Source organism: Balaenoptera borealis, assembly GCF_965194805.1.
Source record: "Balaenoptera borealis genome assembly, chromosome: 2".
In the NCBI taxonomy this organism is placed as follows: domain Eukaryota; kingdom Metazoa; phylum Chordata; class Mammalia; order Artiodactyla; family Balaenopteridae; genus Balaenoptera; species Balaenoptera borealis.
In genome coordinates, this window is record NC_138867.1 from 81,520,179 (window position 1) to 81,527,248 (window position 7,070).

The following is a 7,070-nucleotide window of genomic DNA, read 5'->3' on the forward strand; positions in this document are numbered from 1 at the left end:
CCAAAATTGAGGTGGCAGACTTTGGGAGCAACTGTAGACTTGGGCTTTGCTGTCTGCGACTGATTTGATTCTGATTTTTAGGTTTATCTTAGTTTACTTTTTAGCGCTGGGAATCACTGGTGGATTTCTTTATTTGTTTGGTTGCTGTCTTCTTTTTTATTATTTTTTTTTTAATTTTTAATTTTTTAATTTTTAATTTTATTTTTATTTATTTATTTTTCTTTCTTTTTTTCTCCCTTTTCTTTTGAGCCATGTGGCTGACTGAATCTTGGTGCTAAGGCTTGGTGTCAGGCCTGAGTCTCTGAGGTGGGAGAGCCAAGTTCAGGATATTGGACCACCAGAGACCTCCCAGCCCCAAGTAATATCAATCGTCAAGAGCTCTCCCAGAGATCTCCATCTCAATGCTAAGACCCAGCTCGACCCAACGGCCAGCAAGCTCCAGTGTTGGACGCCCCATGCCAAACAACTAGCAAGACAGGAACACAACCCCACCCATTAGCAGAGAGGTTGCCTAAAATCATATTAAGTTCACAGACAACCCAAAACACACCATCAGACGTGGCCCTGCCCACCAGAATGACAAGATCCAGCCCCACCCACCAGACCACAGGCACCAGTCCCCTCCACCAGGAAGCCTACACAAGCCACTGAACCAACCTCACCAACTGCAGGTAGACACCAAAAACAATGGGAACTATGAACCTGCAGCCTGTGAAAAGGAGACCCCAAACACAGTAAGTTAAAAAAAATGAGAAGACAGAGAAATATGCAGCAGATGAAGGAGCAAGGTAAAAACCCACCAGACCAAACAAATTAAGAGGAAATAGGCAGTCTACCTGAAAAAGAATTCAGAGTAATGATAGTAAAGATGATCCAAAATCTTGGAAAAAGAATTGAGAAACTACAAGAAACATTTAACAAGGACCTAGAAAAACTAAAGAGCAAACAAACAATGATGAACAACAAATGAAATTTAAAATTTCAAAAAATGAAATTAAAAATTCTCTAAGTGGCATGGACATATATACACTACCAAATGTAAAATAGATAGCTAGTGGGAAGCAGCCACATAACACAGGGAGATCAGCTCAGTGCTTTGTGACCACCTAGAGGAGTGGGATAAGGAGGGTGGGAGGGAGACGCAAGAGGGAGGAGATATGGGGATATAGGTATATATATAGCTGATTCACTTTGTTATAAAGCAGAAAGTAACACACCATTGTAAAGCAATTATACTCCAATAAAGATGTTTAAAAAAAAATTCTCTAGAAGGAATCAGTAGCAGAATAACTGAGGCAGAAGAACAGATAAGTGACCTGGAAGACAAAATAGTGGATATAACTACTGCAGAATAGAATAAAGAAAAAAGAATAAAAAGAATTGGGGACAGTCTCAGAGACCTCTGGGACAACATTAAACACACCAACATTCTAATTATAGGGATCCCAGAAGAAGAAGAGAAAAAGAAAGGGCATGAGAAAATATTTGAAGAGATTATAGTTGAAAACTTCCCTAATATGGGAAAGGAAATAGTCAATCAACTCCAGGAAGCACAGAGAGTACCATACAAGATAAATCCAAGGAGAAACACACCAAGACACATATTAATCAAACTATCAAAAATTAAATACAAAGAAAAAATATTAAAAGCAGCAAGGGAAAAACAACAAATAACATACAAGGGAATCCCCATAAGGTTAACAGCTGATCTTTCAGCAGAAACTCTGCAAGCCAGAAGGGAGTGGCAGGACATATTTAAAGTGATGAAAGGGAAAAACCTACAACCAAGATTACTCTACCCCGCAAGGATCTCATTCAGATTTGACACAGAAATTAAAACCTTTACAGACAAGCAAAAGCTAAGAGAATTCAGCACCACCAAACCAGCTTTACAACAAATGCTAAAGGAACTTCTCTAGGCAGGAAACACAAGAGAAGGAAAAGGCCTACAATAACAAACCCAAAACAATTAAGAAAATGGTAATAGGAACATACATATCGATAATTACCTGAAATGTAAATGGATTAAATGCTCCAACCAAAAGACATAGACTGGCTGAATGGATACAAAAACAAGACCCATATATATGCTGTCTACAAGACCCACTTCACACCTAGGGACACATACAGACTGAAAGTGAGGGGATGGAAAAAGATATTCCATGCAAATGGAAATCAAAAGAAAGGTGGAGTAGCAATTCTCATATCAGACAAAATAGACTTTAAAATAAAGACTATTACAAGAGACAAAGAAGGACACTACACAGTTATCAAGGGATCAATCCAAGAAGAAGATATAACAATTGTAAATATTTATGCACCCAACATAGGAGCACCTCAATACATAAGGCAAATGCTAACAGCCATAAAAGGGGAAATGAACAGTAACATAATAATAGCAGGGGACTTTAACACCCCACTTGCACAATGGACAGATCATTCAAAATGAAAATAAATAAGGAAACAGAAGCTTTAAATGACACATTAAACAAGATGGTCTTAATTGATATTTATAAGACATTCCATCCCAAAACAACAGAATACACTTTTTTCTCAAGTGCTCATGGAACATTCTCCAGGATATATCCTATCCTGGGTCACAAATAAAGCCTTGGTAAATTTAAGAAAATTGAAATCATATCAAGTATCTTTTCCAACCACAACGCTATGAGACTAGATATCAATTACAGGAAAAAATCTGTAAAAAATACAAACGCATGGAAGTTAAACAATATGCTACTAAATAAACAAAAGATCACTGAAGAAGTCAAAGAGGAAATCAAAAAATACCTAGAGACAAATGACAATGAAAACACGACAACCCATACCTATGGAATGCAGCAAAAGCAGTTCTAAGAGAGAAGTTTATAGCAATACAATCCTACCTCAAGAAACAAGAAAAATCTCAAATAAACAACCTAACCTTATACCTAAAGCAATTAGAGAAAAACAAACAAAAAAAAAACCCAAAGCAGAAGGAAAGAAGGAATAATAAAGATCAGATCAGAAATAAATGAAAAAGAAATGAAGGAAACAATAGCAAAAACCAATAAAGCTAAAAGCTGGTTCTTTGAGAAGATAAACAAAATTGATAAACCATTAGCAGACTCATCAAGAAAAAAAGGGAGAAGACTCAAATCAACAGAATTAGAAATGAAAAAGGAGAAGTAACAAATTACCCTGCAGAAATACAAAGTTCATGAGAGATTACTACAAGCAACTATATGCCAATAAAATGGACAACCTGGAAGAAATGGACAAATTATTAGAAAAGCACACCCTTCCAAGACTGAACCCGGAAGAAATAGAAAATATAAACAAACCAATTGCAAACACTGAAATTGAGACTGTGATTAAAAATCTTCCAACAAACAAAAGCCCAGGACCAGATGGCTTCACAGGAGAATTCTATCAAACATTTAGAGAAGAGCTAACACCTATCCTTCTCAAACTCTTCCAAAATATAGCAGAGGGAAGAAAACTCCCAAACTCTTTCTACGAGGCCACAATCACCCTGATACCAAAACCAGACAACGATGTCACAAAAAAAGAAAACTACAGGCCAATATCACTGATGAACATAGATGCAAAAATCCTCAACAAAATACTAGCAAACAGAATCCAACAACACATTAAAAGGATCATACACCATGATCAAGTGGGGTTTATTCCAGGAATGCAAGGATTCTTCAATATATGAAAATCAATCAATGTGATACACCATATTAACAAATTGAAGGAGAAAAACCATATGATCATCTCAATAGATGCAGAAAAATCTTTTGACAAAATTCAACAACGATTTATGATAAAAACTCTCCAGAAAGTAGGCATAGAGGAAACCTACCTCAACATAATAAAGGCCGTATATGACAAACCCACAGGCAACATCATTCTCAATGTTGAAAAACTGAAACCATTTCCTCTAAGATCAGGAACAAGATAAGGTTGCCCACTCTCACCACTATTATTCAACATAGTTTTGGAAGTTTTAGCCATGAAAATCAGAGAGGAAAAAGAAATAAAAGGAATCCAAATCGGAAAAGAAGTAAAACTGTCACTGCTTGCAGATGACATGATAATATACATAGAGAATCCTAAAGATGTTACCAGAAATCTATTAGAGCTAATCAATGAATTTGGTAAAGTAACAGGTTACAAAATTTATGCACAGAAATCTCTTGCATTCCTGTACATTAACAACGAAAAATCTGAAAGAGAAATTAAGGAAACACTCCCATTTACCATTGCAACAAAAGGAATGAAATACCTAGGAATAAACATACCTAAGGAGATAAAAGACTTGTCTGCAGAAAACTATAAGACACTAATATAAGAAATTAAAGATGATACCAACAGATGGAGAGATATACCATGTTCTTGGATTGGAAGAATCAATATTGTGAAAACGACTATACTACCCAAAGCAATCTACAGATTCAATGCAATTCCTATTAAACTACCAATGGCATTTTTCACAGAACTAGAACAAAAAATTTCACAATTTTTATGGAAACACAAAAGACCCCAAATAGCCAAGGCAATCTTGAGAAAGAAAAACAGAGCTGGAGGAATTAGGCTCCCTGACGTCAGACTATACTACAAAGCTACAGAAATCAAGACAGTATGCTACTGGCACTAAAACAGAAAAATAGATCAATGGAACATGATAGAAAGCCGAGAGATAAACCCACGCACATATGGTCATGTTATCTTTGATATAGGAGGCAAGAATATACAACGGAGAAAAGACAGCCTCTTCAATAAGTGGTGCTAGGAAAACTGGACAGCTACATGTAAAAGAATGAAATTAGAACATTTCCTAACACCATACACAAAAATAAACTCAAAATGGATTATAGACTTAAATGTAAGGCCAGACACTGTAAAACTCTTAGAGGAAAACATACGCAGAACACTCCATGACATAAATCACAGCAAGATCCTTTTAGACCCACCTCCTAGAGTAAGGGAAATAAAAACAAAAATAAAGAAATGGGACCTAATGAAACTTCAAAGCTTTTGCACAGCAAAGGAAATCATAAACAAGATGAAAAGACAACCCTCAGAATGGGAGAAAATATCTGCAAACATAACAACTGACAAAGGATTAATCTCCAAAATATACAAGCAGCTCATGCAGCTCAATATCAAAAAAACAAACAACCCAATCCAGAAATGGGCAGAAGACCTAAATAGACATTTCTCCAAAGAATATATATAGATTGCCAACAAACACATGAAAGGATACTCAACATCACTAATCATTAGAGAAAGACAAATCAAAACTACAATGAGGTATCACCTCACACCAGTCAGAATGGCCATCATCAAAAATTTACAAACAACAAATGCTGGAGAGGGTGTGGAGAAAAGGGAATCCTCTTTCATTGTTGGTGGGAATGTAAATTGATACAGCCACTATGGAGAACAGTATGGAGGTCCCTTAAAAAACTAAAAATAGGACTACCATATGACCCAGCAATCCCACTACTGGGCATATACCCTGAGAAAACCATAATTCAAAAAGAGACATGTACCACAATATTCATTGCAGCACTATTTACAATAGCCAGGACATGGAAGCAACCTAAGTGTCCATCGACAGATGAATGGATAAAGAAGATGTGGCACATATATACAATGGAATATTACTCAGCCATAAAAAGAATCGAAACTGAGTTATTTGTAGTGAGGTGGATGGACCTAGAGTCTGTCATACAGAGTGAATTAAGTCAGAAAGTGAAAAACAAATACCGTATGCTAACACATATATAAGGAATCTAAAAAAAAAAAAAAAAAAAAGGTTCTGATGAACCTAGGGGTAGGACAGGAATAAAGATGCAGACGTAGAAAATGGACTTGAGGACATGGGGAGGGGGAAGGGTAAGCTGGGAGGAAGTGAGAGAGTAGCACTGCCATATATACACTACCAAATGTAAAACAGCTAGTGGGAAGCAGCTGCATCGCACAGGGAGATCAGCTCGGTGCTTTGTGACCACCTAGAGGGGTGGGATAGGGAGGGTGGGAAGGAGGTGCAAGAGAGAGGGTATATGGGGATATATGTATAAGAATAGCTAATTCACTTTGTTATACAGCAGAAACTAACACAACATTGTAAAGCAATTATACTCCAATAAAGATACTTTAAAAAATTAAAATTAAAAATATATCAGAAAAAATGCCTGCCAAATAACAAGTGTTCAGTAAACGTCAATTATCATTTTTAAAGTTTCATAATATCCCATTGTATAGATGCTCTACAATTTATTTGACAAATCCTCTACTGTTTAGTTATTTGCAAATTTTTGCAATTGAAAATACCATAATTAATATCCATGTACATAAACCTTTTCATGTATTTCTGACTATTTTAGGAGGGGATAAATTTACAGGAGTAGAATTTCTCAGTCAAACACTGTATATATTCATAGGATAGGACCTTTGAATACGATTGTCAGTTTGTCCTCAGAAATGTCAAACCATTTTTTCTCCATCAAGCAGAGTGTGAGAATACTCATTTCAAAAACATTTTACATAAAAGTTTTTTAAACTTCTGTCAATCTGATACGCCTAACAAAAAAGGTTTTTTCAGCATTATTATCTGTTTAAATGTTTCCAAATATTTATAAGCTATTTGTATTTCTTGTTTTTGAATTTTCTGTTCAAGTTCTTTACCTGTTTTTAAAGTTTTTATTTAGATACATATCTTTATTTTTAATTAATTGATAAGAATTGCTTAAACATAAGGATAACCAACCTTTTGTCATGTACTTTGCAAATATTTTTCCTGTGGCTGAAAAATTTTTTAATATATTTATTTATTTTTTAAAATTTTTAGCTGCGTTGGGTCTTTATTGCTGCACATGGGCTGTTCTCTAGTTGTGGCAAGCAGGGGCTACTCTTCATTGTGGTGCGTGGGCTTCTCATTGCCGTGGCTTCTCTTGTTGCAGAGCAAGGGCTTTAGGAGCGCGGGCTTCAGTAGTTGTGGCACTCGGTCTCAGTAGTTGTGGCTCGCAGGCTCTAGAGCACAGGCTCAGTAGTTGTGGCACACAGGCTTAGTTGCTCCG